Below are 20,199 nucleotides of genomic sequence, written 5' to 3'. Positions count from 1 at the left end.
AAAACGTGTTATCTGTAGAAAAGTAGTGACTTTTTAGCTCAGCTGAAAGCTCAAGTAAGCTTTTCTGATCACATTTTGTCTGTAGTCTGTCTATAAACTTTTCATATTTTCAACTTCTTCTCCGGGACCACTGGACCAATTTCAACCAAACTTGCCACAAAACATCCTTGGGTACATTGTAAAGGGGATTCAAGTTTAATCAAATGAAAGGCCATGCCCTCATTCAAGGGGAGGTAATTCAGAAATAGTGAAAATTCGGTGGCATGTTTTAAAAATGTTCTCAAGAACCACAGGGCCAAAAAAGTTGAAACTTTAAGAAAACCTTCTTTATATAGTGTAGATTCAAGTTTGTTCAAATGATGACCCCCAGGGGTAGGGTGGGGCCACAAAGGGGGATCAAAGTTTTATATTAGGAATATATTATAGGAAAAAATCTTCTTCTCTAGATGTTTAGTCATATTGATATGGAAGCATCCTCAGGTATTGTAGATTCAAGTTTGTTCAAATGATGATCCCTTAGGGTGGGGAGGGCCACAATAGGGGATCAAATTCTTACAAAGGAATTTATAGAAAAAAAATCTTTAAAAATCTTCTGATGAGGATCAGAAAAGCCATTTGTTATATTGATATGGAAGCATCCTCAGATAGTTTAAAATCCACCCCCAGCCCCCTTATGTAAACTTTTCAATACTGAACTGATTTTTACTTTTTCCTAGCCAATGTGCTCAGATGAGCAATGTGGCCCCTGGGCCTTTTGTTATTTTTCATCATAAGCATGATGAATGGTGTATATTTTCCTCATTATAATGATTTTTTCTCATAATAATTTCTAATAGAAAATATATTCTAAGGTTTTATGATTGATGGAATAAATTATTTTGTTTTATCTTTGACAGGTATTGGGAGGTGTGTTCACATGTTGGTGCTCTGTATTTTTTGCCATTGAAGCCAGTGTTAAGATTAGAAATACCCAACAGTGCTTTCAGAACTGTACAACAAGGACTGTGGATTGCTTCAAAAAGATTTGTTGTTAAAACATTGTGAGGATGCATTCTCATAAATCAATGTGTCAGAATAAGAAACTGTAAACTGTGAAGTTGTAACCAGAGAGCAAGAAAGCTGCAAACAGTCGGGTCACTTTAGGACTTACTTGTGTTAAAAGAGCATGCAGAACTTCTATAGAAAATCCATCCAAAATCCTGGTTAAGCAAGACGTTTTCTTCAAAGGCAACACAGTGAGGCTATGAACACGAGAAAAAGGCACACTGTAAATTAAATATGCAACCAAAATGGCCAAGATGCTCACAAATTTTGAAGTAAAGGATGTGGGTTTTGTAATCAGCAGGCAACACCCACACATTGGAGCAAGTCTAGATGGGATTGGTAGTTGTGATTGTTGCAGGGAATTCCTTATTGAAATTAAGCATCCATATTGTAAACGGGATTCTGAGATAAGTGGTTTGATAGACTGCCTTCAATCTGTGAACAATAACTTGGAGCTGAGTTGGAGGACTCAACAATACTATTAACAGGTACAAATTGGCAGCTGCTTGTGACCGGGAAAGAATTCTATGACTTTGTTGTTTGGACTACTGAAGACATGTTTGTCATAAGAGTATGTTGCAAGGAACACCACTCTGTGTGAGGATATTACTAGAAAATGGGAGATGTTTTTTAAAGTTCCATTCTGCCAGAACTTAATTTTGGAAAGCTATATTCCTCTCCAGGAGCAAGTATTGACTGCTGCATCGCCAGCAAATAATATTGGGCAGGATCGAAGAAGGGAAGTTATTTGTGTCTACCAGAAGGAGGAATACTCAAACAATGTCATTGGTTGTGAGGATGAGATCTTCCCTTTTGTGTAGTTGCATTTTGAGTGTGCAGGTGGAAAACACCAGAATTGCCTAGGTACAGGGGGCCGCCATTTGGACACCCAAAGTTGTGTGGAGAAGAAAAGCTGACAGGAGTCCTGCTTAGTCATTAACAGAAAATCTTTGTGGTGGAATTTGACAGTGAAATATAAGTGATAAAAATGAGATGTGACATAACAGAATGTGTAAAAAGATATAGGACTTATAAAGGAAGACTTGAGATGAGAGGTGATATTTTGCTGGACAATATCATTCAGTGCGGATCTATACCAGTTGTAAACAGGCCAAAATTTATAGGAAAAACAACGACACAATATATTTTTTGTGGTGAAGTTTTGAAGAAGAGGTGTTGAACTTTGCTTCACAGTGACTGATTTTTTGAATATTGATTATATAAATAAGTGACAGTGATTGGAATTAGTATGGAAGTCCATGGGAAAACATTTGGTGATGTTTGTCCTATACAGAGGGGGCAAGAACCAGTTTATCAGGTAAGTGTAAGAAAATAATGCATGTTTAGCACCACTTGTCATTTTGATTATAAAATGGATGCATTTTTTGATAATTTAAAAGAAAAGTTAAATCTTAAAAGTGAGTGGGGCCCCCAGATTGTGTATTGGAGGGGTAGGATTTCCTCCTCTGGCTATGGGTTACAAACTGTTTACTGGCCAGAGGAGGGTAGAAAGGTTAAAAAGGCTCACAGAGTTGCCTTTATGGCAGAATGGAAACTGACACGGAGTCAGTTTCCATGTAACAATGTCGAGTGCAGCCACTTATGTCACAACAAGCTTTGTGTGAACCCCCAGCACCTGGTAGTAGAGTCCCACTCAACCAGGTGAGGATTCACTGCCAGTTGCAAGGGCTGTGCAGCAAGTCACACATGCCCTGGTGCATTTTATGTAATTATATTTTACATGTAAATTTTAATTCATTTAATTAGGGGTTTTGAATAGCTGTGCTCATTTTTTTTTTTGCTTAACTTATGAAATTTTTGGTCTTTAAATGACTTTGAAAACATCATATTCTTTCTGTAGTTTACTTCCTCCTGATGCTGTTCATAAAGTTTATACAGCTTTTTTCATTTGATTACTCTAGTATTTCTATATTTTTTTGATTTCTGATCTATTTTTTGCCTTTCATAATTATTTTGAATATTTTTCAGAGATTGACTAACCCCCCCCCCCCTCCTGGGATGGGGGCACCCACACCAGCACATAAGACCTTTATGGATTCTCCCGGGCCATTATTTGTACTATGAGCTGCACTGTGCTCCCAAACGTGAAAGTTGCGTGCAAAAGTGACATTCTTTGGCAGTGACCACCTTAGACTTTCTGTGTATTGGTATTAAGAATGGATTTGTCTAGCACTGACAGGGCAAGCCGCCTATTGACACAGGTCTGGAGAATCCTTGCATTGGCCCTGGAGTATGGAATTTTGAAGTTTCCATCAAGGTAAGCACTTTAAGCAAGCCAATTTTTCTTTCCACCCTTGCATACTAAAGAGTGTTTTTATACCCCACGCAACAAGTTGCGTGCGGTATAATGTTTTTGACCCATCCGTCAGTCAGTCAGTCAGTGTGTCAGTCCTGTTTTTTTGTCAGTGCAACTCCTCATAAACCACTGCACAGAATTTTGTCAAAATTTGCAGATATTTAGGACAAAATGTGTAGATGTGCATATTACCAGGACATTCCGATTCCTTTATTTTTTCTGGGAATTTCGGCCCTTTTTAACTTAGATTTTTGGCCATATCTTGAATATAGAGGTGAACAGTTTGTCAGCGCAACTCCTCATAAACCGCTGCACAGAATTCATCAAACTTTGCAGATATTTAGGACACAATGTGTAGATGTGCATATTACCAGGAAATTCCGATTCCTTTATTTTTGCCTTAAGAGTTTTGCCTATTATTGAAGAAACTTTCCAGCTAGGTAACAAGGAAATCCACTGGAATCTGCTTTTGTAATGAAATTTTATGTGAAATATTTTATGACCTTAAAAGACCCCTATTGATTTTGAGATCAAAATATTAATGATTTAATACACACACACATACAAAAATCTTGGATAGTTCTCAACACCCCCCCCCCCCCCCAAATTGGTGCTTTGCCTTAAATAATTTCATAAGTACAGTATATAAAATAATTCATATGACTACATCATAATTTTGTTTCCATCAATTATTTAAATGTGTAAATTGTCATGTGTTGGACATGGACTTACACTCATTAACAAATCAAAATCACTGAGGAATTTAAATAACAGTTTGTCAGCATAACTCCTGCACTGAACTTCCTGAAACTTTGTAGGTATTTCAGACATAATGTATAGATTTGTATATTACCAAGAAATTTTGATTCCATTATTTATCTAGAAAGTTCAGCCCAATTAAATTTGTAACATACAAAGATTTGAATGTCCTTATATGCTAGATGTTTTGATGTGATGATTTTTTGCAAGTAATGCCCCTTTTTGAATTATACTGTGTATTTAAAATGCACTGTGCCATTCATTACATGTTGCATTGTCGAGTTTTGGGGGAGCGTGGGGCATGTGAGCTTGCTCACATTTTCCCTCATTTGCATAAGGCATGTTCACCCATGTAGCAGCAAATTATAGCATCACTCACATAGGAGAGTTCCTTCTGAATTTTGCTTGCATGACCTGTGCATTTTATTTGTGCCTGATTTATTTTACCAGTGCATCTGTCTGTAAAATCTATAGCAAAGTTATGTAGCAGTTTGATTCTTTCAGCTTTGGTATTTTTGGGCATAATTTTCTGTAAAGATTCATCTTTCTTGATGGCCTTTCTGACATTTTCAGCAAGATGCCGAGTGTCGACAAAACGTCGCAGTTCGTCTGATAGTTTGCTTGGTATACAAAGACTCTGCGGCCCTGAATATTGTACTGTCAGGGTCTGACTTAATGTCCTTGACATTTAAATCATTCTCGAGAAGGTCTTCCATGCTCTCTTTGGCCCAGGTGAATTCGTCACCAATGTTTTTGGTCATGGGTATATTTGCCCCACATGTCTGCTCAGTGCACACATGGCTTGGATTGTTCTTGAGGTGCTGTCGCTAAGGACATATTTTGTTTTTGGTCACTAAAGTTATTATCTCATGACTACTGGTCACATCTGCAATTGAGAAGACGGTCTGTGTAGCAGGCTGGAAGGGAGTTTCCCCCACCCCGGAGTAGAGGGAGTTATTATACATCCCATCGCACTGAATTCCTATGTTGTTTGGGTTTGGGCCCCCCCGCAATTTATTAATATGAACTAATTTCTTACATCTTTTTTCATATCACACTTATTTAGGGTAACCACTTTTTGCATGACGGTGTTACTTGTTTTTTGTAGTGAAGACTCGGCCGGAGGCGGAGTGTTGGTGGCCATAAAAATTTTGTGTACAGATGAACTGCCAATGGGGGTTTGACTTAGACCTACTTGTGGGACATAGTTTATTGTTGCTGCTTTCCTTCCCCTAGATTTGGATTGCACTTCCACATAGAGGTTCTGCATTTCTGAAATGTAAGGGCACCTGCTGCACTTCAGCCGTAGTCGAGTACCCAGGCCACGCCTCTCCTTAGAGTCCATGTCACAGGTCAGGTTGCCATCACATCCTGGACTGGTCAGCCCATGTTCTTTGAAGGCTGTATTGAACATCCCACTTGTCTTTTGAAGATGGAGCAGTCTGTGGGAGTCTGTATCACACCTGCCAAAAACCAGTTTTATATCTAATCACTTCCTATCCAGGTAAGTTCATTTTCAGAAATTAGAGTTACTCCCCTTAGACTATACCTGTTTTCAGAATTGAGACAAAAGACTCACCAGTCTATAGAAACTGATTTTGTAACTTTTTTCCTCAAAGAAATGATCAATTTTAAGAATGTTACTATAATTTAGAGAATTAATTAATTATGAGTTAATTAAGCTGATTAATTTGACAGGATCTTAGGTATACCCCTTATTTCAGGCAAATTGGCCTTATATGGGCCTTTTCTAACAATTAGAAAAATTATTTACTAATTATAGAGGTTTAATTTCATTATTTATTAAATTTCAAAGAACTGTAGTTATTAACCCAAGGATTCGGCCTGCATCAAAACCTCAGGATTCTCTTTCTTTTTTCAGGGGTCTTCGCTGCAGGGGTCACAGCATCATTTCCTGTTCTTCACACATAGAGGGTGGATGCCTCACCAGTTCCAGGGTTTCCCAGTCTACTCTTGTGAACGGTGCAGGTGAGTTTTCTTCTTCTTTATGAAGTAATTTTCCCTTGTCGTGAGGCACATATTTGGGTTTAAAACCTTAATTATTCCCTTTTTTGAATTTTCCCATCTTTGAAACCTGACTGAAAATTTTACTACGGATACTGTGTCTAAAGTGAAATTCACTTGTGATGTGCTTTTTCCATTGCTCTATCAGCATCATGTCAAGTTAAGGTGTTATCGTGCAATAAAGGAATTAGCCAGCAACCCTTGCTGCAAAATGTAGGTGTATTGAAGGGGGTAATGACAGTTTTACTGCTACAGAGAAACAACACTACTAGATCAAATTACCTCTCTTCTCTTTTGATAACCTCCACTTAATTGCCTGTCAGCTGCTTAGTGATTTCATTTTGATTTGTAAAATTAAATACATATTAAAAACATTTTTAGCTCACCTGAGCCGAAGGCTCAAGTGAGATTTTCTGATCGAAATTTGTCCGTTGTCTGTCGTCGTCGTTGGCGTTGTCATTGGCGTTGTTGGCGTTGTCGTAAACTTTTCACATTTTTATTTTCTTCTCCAGAACTACTGGGCCAATTTCAACCAAACTTGCCACAAAGCATCCATGGGTGAAGGGGATTCAAGTTTGTTCAAATGAAGGGCCACGCCCTCTTTCAAGGGGAGATAATAGAGAATTTGTGAAAAATTAATAGCATCTTTTAAAAATCTTCTTCTTAAGAACCACAGGGCCAGGAAGATGGAACTCATGTGGAAGCATCCTCAGGTAGTGTAGATTCAAGTTTCTTCAAATCATGACCCCCGGCGGTAGGGCAGGGCCACAATGGAAGATCAAAGTTTTACATAGAAATATATAGGAAAAACCTTTAAAAATCTTCTTCTCAAGAACAGCAAAGCCATGATGAGTCATATTTATATGGAAGCATCCTCAAGTAGTGTAGATTTAAGTTTGTTCAAATCATGACCCCCGGGGGTAGGGTGGGGCCACAATGGAGGATCAAAGTTTTACATAGAAATATATAGGAAAAACCTTTAAAAATCTTCTTCTCAAGAACAGCAAAGCCATGATGAGTCATATTTATATGGAAGCATCCTCAGGTAGTGTAGATTCAAATTTGTTCAAATCATGACCCCCGGGGGTAGGGTGGGGCCACAATGGAGGATCAAAGTTTTACATAGCAATATATAGGAAAAATCTTTAAAAATCTTCTTCTCAAGAACAGCAAAGCCATGACACGTCATATTTATATGGAAGCATCCTCAGGTAGTGTAGATTCAAATTTGTTCAAATCATGACCCCAAAGGGAAGGGCGAGGTTACAATGGACTATCAAAGTTTTACATTGAAATATTTAGGAAAAATCTTAAGTTTAAAAAATCTTCTTCTCAGGAACAGGAAAGCCCTGTTTGGTCATGTTTATATGGAAGCATCCTCAGGTAGTGTAGATTCAAATTTATTCAAATTATGACCCCCGGGGGTAGGGTTGGGCCACAATGGAGGATCAAAGTTTTACATAGAAATATACAGGAAATTTTTTTCAAAATCTCAAGTACAGCAAAGCCCTGATTGATCATATTTATGTGGAAGCATTCTAAGGTAGTGTAGATTGTATTTTGTTCAAATCATGACCCCTGGGGGTAGGGTGGGGCCACAATGGAGGATCAAAGTCTTAAATAGAAATATTTAGGAAAATATCTTCTTCTGAAGAACTGCAAAGTCATGTTAAGTCATTTTGATATGGAAGCATCCTCAGGTATAGTAAAAATTCAATTTTGTTCAAATGATGACCCCCGGGGGTAGGGTGGGGCCGAATGGGGGATTGAAAATTTTACATAGGAACATACAGGAAAATATCTTCTTATCAAGAACTGAAAATCATGGTTAGTCATTTTGATATGAAAGCATCCTCAGGTAGTGTAAATTCAATTTTGTTCAAATGATGAACCCAGGGGCAGTGGTGTATCCAGGAATTTTGTAAAGGGGGGCAGTAGAGGCATTGGGTCTGGGGGCTGCATTGAAGCCCCCAGTGGGTCTAGAGCAAGGCCCTGGTGAGGGTCCGGGAAGCTGATGAATTCTTACAAAGAAGAGATGTTTTTTCCTTGATTTAAGGATAATGGACATATAAGTTCTACATAAAAAAAATGAAAACGGGGGGTGCACGCCCGGCGTGCAGCCCTGGATCCGCCTTTGCAGGGGTAGGGTGGGGCCCAATGGGGGATCGAAAATTTTACATAAGAACATATACATGTAGAAAAAATATTTCTTCTCAAGAACAGAAAAACAATGTTTAGTCATATTGATATGGAAGCATCCTCAGGTAGTGTACATTCATGTTTGGTCAAATGATGACCCCTGGGATAGGGAGGAGCCACAATGGGGGATCAAATTTTTACAAAGGAATATATGGGAAAATTTTTTAAAAATCTTTTCAAGTACAACAAAGCCATTTGTTAAACTGACATGGAAGGTACAGGTAGTTTAAAATTCAAGCCCCCCCCCCCACCCCACCCCAAGGTAATCTTTTCAATGCTGAACTGATTTGTACTTTTGCCTAGCCAATGTGCTCAGGTGAGCGATGTGGCCCATGGGCCTCTTGTTTCTCAATAATTTGATTTTTTTTTTTTTGGCTAGTTTTTTTAAAACCGAGTACAATATACCCTGAATGTGAAAATTACATGTAATCCCTCAAATCCTCTTGAAAACATAAGAAATAACACTGTTAGTCAGTTAACTTCATATTTTATTTCAATAATCACTGTAAAATGTCAATATGAAGTTCACTTTCAATACATCTTCATATCACAGTTGCCTTCATTCTGTGTAGGGTGTTAAATAGATAGTCATAATTAACATGTTTTTATATGTAATTTCTTCATGTTACATATTTTAAATGTACAATATACATGTTATCTAAAAATGTCAAATTGGCCACTTTTTTACTTTGTTATCCATTTGGTTATAGGAAAAACACCAGAATTGTCTATGTACAGGGGCTGCCGACACCCAAAGTTGTGCGGAGAAGAAAAGCTGACAGGAGTCCTGATTGGTCATTAACAGAAAATCTTTGTTGTGGAATTTGACAGTGAAATATAAGTGATAAAAATGAGATGTGACTTAACAGAATGTATAAAAAGATATAGGACTTATAAAGGAAGACTTGAGATGAGGGGTGATATTTTGCTGGAAAATTTCATTCAGTGTGGATCTATACCAGTTGTAAACAGGCCAAAATTTAAAGGAAAAATGCAACGGCACGATACATTTTTCGTGGTGGAATTTTGAAGAAGAGGTGTTGAACTTTGCTTCACAGTGACTGATTTTTTGAATATTGATTATATAAATAAGTGACAGTGATTGGAATTTGTATGGAAGTCTATGGGAAAACATTTGGTGGTGTTTGTCCAGGTATCAAGAAAGTTTCCAAAGGAAAATGGCTCAGCAAAACATTGTCGAAATAAAAAAGACGTCAGCTTTAACAAAAGTGTAAATAGTGAAAGTTTGTGTCAAAAAGACCCCCCCCCCCCCAACAAAAAAAAAACACTGTCGTGGTCTGCTAGGCGGCCTGATGAACTCTAACAGAGCGAAACAGTGTATTTTAAAGTGTTATGTAATAAAATAAAGGGCTTACAATATTTTTAATTTTCTTTTCATGTTTTTAATATTCATTAATCACAAAAATATGCCATTGGTCACTGGTAGGTGTAATTGATCAATGAATAATCTTAATAATACCAAAGGTAATTGATTTTTAACATTAGAGTAAGGAGATGGGTGAACATGACGAGCGATAAGCCTATATAGTGTGACAAACATCAAGATGAAAAATTATGTCAAAATTTTCCTTGATATTTCGTCTAACATCAAAATATACTTTATGTAAAATCTCTACACTTTGCAAAAATCCCTCAAAGATTGAAATTATTTGCCTGTGAAATATTAGACACACACTAAAGCGGGCAAAAAGAGTCATTTTCTCATACTATAACACTATTTGTCGATATGAGTGGGTCTTCGCTCCACCTTTTTGAAAGTTAATCCTCAAAGTTTGCATAAAAATATACATTTTTTGGTTACCAAAAATATGGAGCAATGACCCACTATACCTTAAAAATATACTTTTATGACATAACATTCGCATCTTTTCGAGAAATACTTGAAGTCCATTAAGTCAAGGGTCATATCACAAACATGATTTAAATGCCACTGCGTCAGGACTAGTGGTTAGTCTAGTGGTTAGCGTGCTAGTCTCGAAAGAAAATGATACTCAGGATTTTTATTGCTAGGGTTCGAACCCCACGAATACCACATTAATTTTTTTAATAAAAGAATAAATTTTGCCGAGAAAATTTTCCTCAGAAAAGTTTTGTTTATCGCAATTCCATAAACTTCAATAATGAGAACTTTACTCAAAATATTAAATTCACAAACTGAACATGATTTTTATATTTCTGAAGCTATAGGCTTTCTGCACGCTATGTTCGCCCATCTCCTTTAGTCATTTTTTCTGGCGTGTTTTAGAAGAGATGAGTTAAAATTGATTTCACAGATATTTTGTACTATACCTGAATTAAATGACCGTCAATATTTTTCGGAGGAACTCGTATCAATTATGTTGCCTGTTTTTCTATACAGAGAATATGGAGACTATGATTTAATGAGTATTACAATGTATATATATATAGGTTAAGAGCGTCTTTGGTGAATATATCCATCAGGAATTTAATGTCTCCTTGGCAGGATTATCCCGAATGTCCCCAAAGAGCGACTAATAATCTATGTGTGTCTGGATGAGCGATTAATGTTCAAAGTATTTTGAACGTGTAAGATCTAGAGGTGCAAGTTGACATTGAGGATAACCAATTACTTAAAGAAAATGAAAATCAGTACGCATGTGAAAGACCAGGGATGACAGTATATACATGTACTTCCCTGGAAAGACCTAATAGTTGACTTGCGTGAATGAACTAGAAAAAAAACCCCATTCAAACTGATATGCTTTCTGACTGACATCTTATTTACAAGCAACTTAGCTGCAGAACTTGATGAAAAAAAATTAGTTGGCAAGACATAGAGCTTCAAATGCAAAACTTGCAGTGGCAGATCCAGGAATCTTGAAAAGGGGAGGCGACCAGTTTGGGGCCACACACACACACATAAAAATGGTTTATTAAATCTTATGTATATTTTGGACACAAAAGGGGGGGGGGCGGGCCCCCTGGGTCCCCCCCCCCCCCCCTAAATCCGCCAGTGACTTATACTACATTTACTTTTAGACTCATTTGGACGAATTTCTCTGAAGTGACTCACACTTCGCTACTGATGTTGTCACTTTATTTTCGTTAGAAATTCTTTAAATAATGCCATCATAAAGTCACGGAAGGTAAACTTGAGTTCCTAAAAGTAATGTCATATCTAGACATCAACTAGGGGTTGTCCAAGGTCAATATTAGTTGCTCTAGACTAGTATATACATTTAATAACTGCAAATTCCAGGGGGGGGGGGGGGTCCGGAACCCCTCGAACCCACCCCGCTCCCTATATCTATGCATGGGATTCATGACTTATATACTACATGCACAAACAAATTATAGAAAACCTACAGTGTATTAAAGAAGCATGTGGAAATTTTAATTAACCTCTGACTGAACTAAGATGAAAAGAAACACATGAGTACATGTGTCGTTTACTGATTTTTATTTGAAAATTAAAATAAGTACATAAATAATTACACGATGTACTTATTTTAATTTTCAAATAAAAATCAGTAAACGACACATGTGAATGATGTTGCCACATGGAAAATTAACAAAGGGACAATGGGCAACGGGGGTAAGTTTGCTGTATAGGTATGATTTCCAATATGTTTGGATACTGAAAATGAAGTTGCTGGAAATGTATCTTTATTTTAAAGAGGGTTCGTAGTCGGTACATAGGGCCGGAGATATGTATATGCAAGTGCCACGCTATGTTGAATACTTACACTAAACATCATTTTTATTTTAAGTACATTTAGATCCCTCTTTGAACCAGTGCGATACCTGAATGTTGTAAATTATAAAAGTTATAGGTTAGCCTTTAGCAGATAAAGAGTATCCAGTCATTATGTTGAAATAGAAAAAGACAGGTATAGAAATATTCCGAGAAATGACAGAGAATGAAAGGACAAGATAGGCTAAGACCCCTTTTTGGCCCCTGGTTTGGCGTGTCTTTTAGAATGATGCAATAGTTTATCAATAAAAACCTGTTGTCACCCCTGTCACAGAATGAGTCTTGGTTCTAAGTTATGGGATACACAGAGGTCACAGGAAGGTCAGAAAATATGTCAATTTCTAAATTTTCCAATTTTTCTGCAAATTTTTGTCGATTTTACAGCACATTTTGTTTCAGAAAACATAGAGCACAAGCTTGCCTATCTTTGAAATTTATATATTTCATACACTAGTATCAGATGTATCTTATGTATAAAAATCTCAGATAGGCAAGCTTGTGCTCTATGTTTCCTGAAGTGAAAAGTATCTCAAATTTGACGAAATTCCACCAGAATTGAGGAAATTCGGGAAAATGCCCTACTTCTGCACCCTCTTGTGGCCTCCGTATAAGCTTTGAATCAAAATTAGTGCTGGTTTTAAAACAAGCATCATTTTAAGTTCTTAACTACAAACTATCACAATTTTAACTGTGTTCTGATTTTTACATCAAATAAGTGGCCAGATTCGGCCATTACCATACCTTGTCCTTTGTCTAATTACAAAAGGTATTCTTTGTATATTGAAAATGAAGTCCACTCTATCGAATGTTGTGATTTATATGATGATATTAGAAAAGGCTTATAACAAAATATCTCTATCTTTTAGGAAATAAGAAAATTTATTTCAGTGTGGGGGAACAAATATCTTCAATGCTTTGACATTTTTTTCTAGATTTTGAAAGAAGAGACATTTTTATTGAGTCTCAAGAAGATTGATATCTATTAGTCATATTATTATATATATTATACTTGTAAAATACAAGAATTGTAAAGATGAACATGTTATATTATGTTTTATGCTTGAACTCGACTATGTAAATATATAGAGGATATTCAATGTTTTGTAGTTGAATATAGAATTTATTTCACGAGTGGGACAGGATTTTTTGATATTTTCACGAGTGCGAAGCACGAGTGAAAATATCAAAAAATCCTGTCTCACGAGTGAAAGAAATTCCATATTCATCTACAAAACATTGAATTTTCTGTTTATTACATTTTCTTTGATTTTTACTTTGCCTCTGTCTTTTCATAACACAGTGTCATAGGCTTGACGTCATAGTTGAGCGGTTGAGACGTCATAGCTTAGCAGTTGTGGGATCATTGAAAACATTACATAGCATGGATTTTAGCAACATATTTGGGACGAAATTTGCAGTTTTAGCTCTATCAAGATGCGTAGTCACTATCTCTATCTTATGACAGGCCAGGAATTATTTTTTACTTACTTTGATATCCTTGCACTCTGTGAGAGAATATAATTTAGGTATCCTTTCACACTGTGAGAGAATATCACTTTTATTCAATAAATAAATCACAGTATTTCACTGTTGAAAATGTAATAAATGTGATTAAGTAAATACATGTGACTTAAAATGTATTTACTTTGGGCCGTTGGCCTTGAATACTTTAATACAGGCCCGTAGCAATGGTTTCAAAAAGGGGGGTGTCAACTTTGGACTTTCCCTAAAAATCTGACACACGCACACACACACCCTCTCACACACACACACACACACAAAACAACAAAAACATTTAAACTCACCAAAAGTGGGGGGGGGGGGCAACTTCCCAAAATTACCTGACAAGCCAAAAAAAAGCTAATTTGAGCTGTCCAAATCCTTCAATTTGCCTGTGCTCGACCTTACAACAACAAAAAGTGTGTGTGGGGGGGGGGGGGGGAATCAATATATAATGTTTTGTTCAATCATCATTAGTTTACTATCTTATTGGCATAGATTAGAAAATATGTCAGAATCATCTTTATTACATTGTGCGTATAATGAGTGCAAAAATCTTAGTCAGTCTGACATCAATAACTGGTATGACACTGTTAAATTTTTATGTAACAAACTAGACCTTAATTTACTTGTATGTAAACAGTTAAATATGACCACATTTAAAGGACTACTGAAAAAACTTATCAAAAAGCATTTTTACCAATACTGGCTTAAAATACATGATGAGGGTCAAATACATGGAAAACTTGATACATATTTTTTGTTGAAGAATACCTTTGCCATTGAGAAATACTTGTCTTTAAAGTCTTTTGAACAGAGGAAAATACTGTGTAAATTCAGAATAAGTGCACATGAATTGAGAATTGAACGTGGTAGATATGAATATACAAAAGATATTAATGGGAAAAAGATCCCTCTAGAAAGAAGTCGACGAATATGTACTCTTTGTAATTCAAATTGTATTGAAAATGAAATCCATTTCCTTACAAATTGTTTTTTATATAATGAAGAAAGGAAAGTTTTGTTCAACTTTTAAAGCGACAATTATAAAAATTTCAACACTCTGTCCAACAATCAAAATTTTTTATGGATTATGACAAATGAAGATCACAATATATTATTTAAACTATGTGACTTTTTATCCAAATCTTTTATTAAGAGAAAAAACCTCATAAAAAAATAATAAAAGTAAAAATGTTAGAAAATACATAATTTTTCAATTCATGTGTACTTCAGTCTTTACTACTAATGTACTTTGCATTTTTTTTAATATTCTATCTTATAAACATTAAGTTTGAAAATGCATGTGCATTAATTGTCATTTTATGTTGATGCCCCCTACCACAATATATATATATATATATATATATATATATATATATATATATATATATATATATATATATATATATATATATATATATATATATATATATATACATTGAAGAGTCATATGTCTATTTTATGTACATGTTTATATAGGTGCATGTATGTCTAAATGATTTTTTTTTCTTTTTCTTTCAACTATATTTTAGGCCTTTCTCGTGTAAGTTTGTTCTCTTTATGCTCATTTGGGCACTGAATTAGTAATAAAACATATCTTATCTTATCTTTTCTTATCTTATTTTATCTATAATTACTGAAAAATATATCACGCAAACACGTCCTGAAGACGCAATTCGTGAAAATAGCAGCACTCGGGATCGAGATTCCGAAAGTTCCGTGAGCATAAATTCGCCAGAAAATTGGAATTCTTCAGATTCATCTTATTCTTCAAACTCCATTTTATCACCATGCTCATCCCCTTCAGCATCAGAACTAATGCAGAAAAGGGAAAGATCAAGCTCAGGCGACGACAGTTACCATGGTTACACGTCCGGAGTGGAATGTGGGAGGTTTGCTGAAGACGATGTTTCAGAACACGGACTTGAGAGGTATAGTCTGTCCCACGACCGGAACGTCACTACTTTTTGCAAGATATCTCAAAATATATAAATACCTTGGCTTTCAACCTAGGTTCGATCAGTAGATTGATTTTTTTCCAAACTTCCTGCATTTATACGAACCCTCGAGGTCAACCAGTGTATTGACACGGCGGCAAATTCAAAGTCTACGGGGATTTAACATGGTAAACTCGTCCATTAGCGTCTAGATTACGGGGCGGGGAACCAGTTTTTGAAGGGAGTAGTCGTTCTTTCCAAAGTAAAATTCCGAAAAATCTGAGAAAATCATAGGACGTAATTTAAAGTGTTTTTATTAATAATGTGGGTATTTATTTGAATTAAAATATATTTTAACACTGTATAACGAGTTTTGTCATAAACGCCGAGAAAATAGTCCGCGGCCGAGTATAATGCAGTACAAGTTGTGGATGCAGATGTTGAAATGGCCATGATGATGCAAGAATGTGTAAGTTGTTTATTTATTTTTTTTTTTTTGTTGTTGTTGTTGTTTTACTACCTAATGTACACACAAGAAAGAAGTGTTTCCAAATTGTAAGAATATGCCAAAACGCGTGGTATTGTATATTTGGCATTTTAACAGTGCCGCATCTACAGAAGTATGTGTTGAAGAAAAACGTTAAACAGGTTGGGAACAATTCCCCTGTAGAGAGATCATCTCGCTACAGCGCGATTATCCCTCTCTAGCGGTATAATAAACATTACCATAAACAGGTGTTTTGTTGTTTTGATTACAAAATAATCAAAAATCTCGTGCTTTTTAAAAATCCGGGAGAACGCTGCATTGAAGCTTGAATTTCCTACATAAAACTGATAACCTGGGCTAGAAATTTAAGACAATCACTGCTGCATGTGAGAGTAGGAGGCGAAAATCAAGTGTAAATCGTGCATTTTTTTGCAACGGTTTTAAAATTTACTGTTATATATGTTTATGAAGCAATATATAATATGAATAGATATCCAAATTATATTCGTTAAGGTTTTAGCTTTCCCTTCGTGCACAGAAGGTAATAATTACGTTCTCCAGAAACCCATGACCATTGCTTAAATATTTGATCTTTGGTGGACTACAAGAAGTACGGAAGCGCAACAGGGTTGTAACATTTGTTTAAAAGTCATGATTAAAAAAAAACAACTATCAATGACATATATACAAGCTGGATACCCCATTAAATAATTAAATATAATTGAAAACAAATCAATTTAAAAAAGTTTAAATTAAGTCTAACCGATATTGACAAAGTACAAAATGTTGATATATAGCAACTCTTGGACTTGCAGTAAGCGTGATATTCTCGACGCATAATAACCGTCAAATGGTGATCTAGATTTTCATTGGTTGTCTTAGCTCATCAATATTCATAGGAACATAGTCAAGCATAACTGATAAACGGCACAAAACAGTTTAGTATGAATTATTTTTTTATAACACAGAGAAAACAAAAATGCGAAATTGTTGAGTGATCACTGCTTTCCACGTGTTGTGTTAGTTTGAAGAAGTATAGGCCCTAAGTGTTCGTACATGTACTTCAATGACAATTCTTAACGTTTTTTTCCGGTGGCAATGAACAGTTCCACGTTTGAGGACACTTGCGCGGGAATCATGTTGGGATCCTGCATAACAAATGTAAATTTTAATAGTGCATCAGATACTTTCCAATACAGAGATTGCATAGGAGAACCCAGGCCCGTAGATTTTTTTTTTCAAAAAGGAGGGGGGGGGGGCTTCCAAAAAATTTGACCAAAATAATAAATAAAAAGTGCCCAAGGGAATAATTGCTTTTAAAGATACGCATTTATTTAGAAGGAAGATTTACTAACACCATGTGAAATACTTCGTAATTAACATTTTATTATTCCTACAATGAAAATTATTATATTTTTATTGAGTTAACAAGGGGGGCCGTCACGTATAAGCGATGATTTGCAGGTTATATGGCTTCCTGTAAGTCGAGTCATACTTGAAGGTCACCCATAAGACTATTTAAATTAAATTGGCTGTGAATTGAAAATGGTTAATGTTGATAGCTTTTACCATGCATCTGTTTTTGAACTTCGGTATAAATCTAAAGAAATCTAGTCACATAACCTACCTACTGTATTTGTTCCTTGCAATTGTTGCCCCCCCCCCCCTCCCCTCGCCGCCGAAAATTTGTGATTTTTTCAAAATAACATGTACAGTTATATTTTGAGAGCAATACAATAGTATGGTCTAATGGTTTTTTTTTCTTCTTTTTTTTAAATTGAGTTATTAATGTAGGACGAGAAACTGAAAATTACACTGATGGGTTTTTTTTTTTCATTCACGGGTAAAATATACAAAAGAATAAATATATAGAAGATCATGCAAACATTGACGAGTGTAACAATGAGCTCATGAAATGAAACTCCTGCTCCCACATGTGTATAATGATTAAGTCCATTTGTTGCAATGGGAAAGTCCAATATCTGTCTGATAAAAAGATAAATTAGGAGGTCACAATTTAAAAGAGAATCTGTAAAAGTATCATTACATTTTATTTAGTGGTATGAGGAGTTGCTGATAAGAGATGGGTACCCCAAATCGTAATGGACGGACGGACAGCTTTATAGACAGACTAACTGACGGACACCTGATCACTTTATATCCCCCGCTTTTCAAACGGGGTTATTAAAAATGCGTACATCTGCAATAAGCAAGTTTACTCGTACTGATATTTATCACTTGTGGTCCTCCGTAGAAAGTCTATACAATTGTGCGAGATCTTATTCAAATTTCCAAGGTATGCAGCAGTAGAGGTAATATTTTAAAGCAAATATATTGAGATGAGACAATAAATATTTAACAAATGGGTTGACATGCTTCCGGATTTTCCTTTTACGGTAGTTAACACGTTTACAGATGGAATCGGAATATAAATCTCGGGTTTCCGAGATGTATTTTCTCCCGCTAGAGAGGGATAATCGCGCTGTAGCGAGATGATCTCTCTACAGGGGAATTGTTCCCAACCTGTTAAAAGGTACATATGACACAATCAGCTGATTAAACAATTAGGAAAAAAGCATTAAAATAACACCAAGATTACATAAAGAAAATAACAGCTGGTAAAAACATTATTTTCAATATATGAAAGTCTATCCTTTCATGCTTTTGACAGTGAATCACAATCTACATGTACATGATGTAAAATGCATTTTCTTTTTACATTTATTTGTAGTGTCAACACCCTGGGGAATCAATATAGAGTTTTCTATATCATGTGTATATAACACATATTTTTGGCATTATTTTTTGTTGTTGAATTTTTATTGAAAAATGTGTATTTTTTACAAGTTCTAACATCTAAAATATACCTTTAGCCCAAAGTTTTGTCAATTTTACAGGACCGAGTTCTAAGGGTCATTTATGTACATGTATTGATGTATAGCACAACTATCTAGGTAGAGGAATATACAGTCAATACAGAGTGTTTCAGCAATCATGTCCTGACTTTCCAGGTTAAATAAAAACATAAGCAAAAGAGGAAAAAGGAAAAAAAATAAAGAACAAGTCATGTCTATATAATTTCATCAGTATAAATGTTAAGATAAAACTGAATCATTTATTCTGAATACAGACATTTTTTCAAAAAAAAATTTGACATCAGAGGCAATTTTTCCAATTAATGCCATGTGCCACATTCAGTGTTTCAAATTGCTGTGTTGTACGTGTTTCTCAGGCAGCAGTTTCATTTTGTCTCCAAGTTCCCATACTGCTCAAATGTGGACTTAATTTGAAAAATCTGTTTCCTAGTACACTGAATTGAATTGAATTGAACATATTTTATTGACAAAGTCAAAAGGATCGGACACAAGTTCAGAAACTTAGATAGTCTTCTCCTAATACAACATTTTGTTAAAATTGCCAAAATAAAAAACATATATACATATGGTCTACTACATATACGTAGTTATAGAAAGAAAAAAAAAGTTTTAAGTGTACAAGTATAACTTGAATTGGTAAGAAGAAATTTTTTTTTAAAAAGTAAGCTTATTTTGAAAAACGACCACATTCATTTAAGAAAGTTTGAATGGTTTTGAAAAGTTCAACATTTTGTTCAATAGTAAGAGAATCATCTCCCCATAACATTAAATGTACATCTATAACATATAAATAATTAAATGATAAAAGCTTATTCATTAAGGAATTCCTTGCTTTTACATAATATTTACAAGCAAAAAACAAATGATATGCATCTTCTAGTAGTCCACAAGAACAATTAGGACTGGTTATTAGGTTACAGCGATATAAGTCAGACTTTAAAATACAATTATGTCTTAATCTTGTATGAATTATGTTCAAAAACCTTTTTCCATATGAAAAATATTTCTGAGGTTTTGCAATACTGTTGTGCAGATAGTTTTTAAAAATTTTGATAGAAGTTGCCTCCCTTGTTTTAAGACTAAGGGAATTCCACTTTCTAACTGTATCAGGAATAAATGATTTATTATATAGTTCTAATCTGTATTTTGGCAAAGAATAATTTAAGAAATTCCTGGTAGTGTATCCTGAAATATTGCCTCTTGTATCAGGTACTAAATTTTGTAAATAATTAGGTACTAAATTATTGTGCATTTTATACATTGTTATTAATTTTGCTCTGTTTCTTCTGTATTCCAATGGTTCCCAACCTGTTTCC

Source organism: Saccostrea echinata, unplaced genomic scaffold (assembly GCF_033153115.1).
Source record: "Saccostrea echinata isolate AGI-Se365-2 ecotype Australia unplaced genomic scaffold, CSIRO_AGI_Sech_v1 ptg000012l, whole genome shotgun sequence".
NCBI lineage: Eukaryota > Metazoa > Mollusca > Bivalvia > Ostreida > Ostreidae > Saccostrea > Saccostrea echinata.
Note: the sequence above shows the minus strand (reverse complement) of the source record.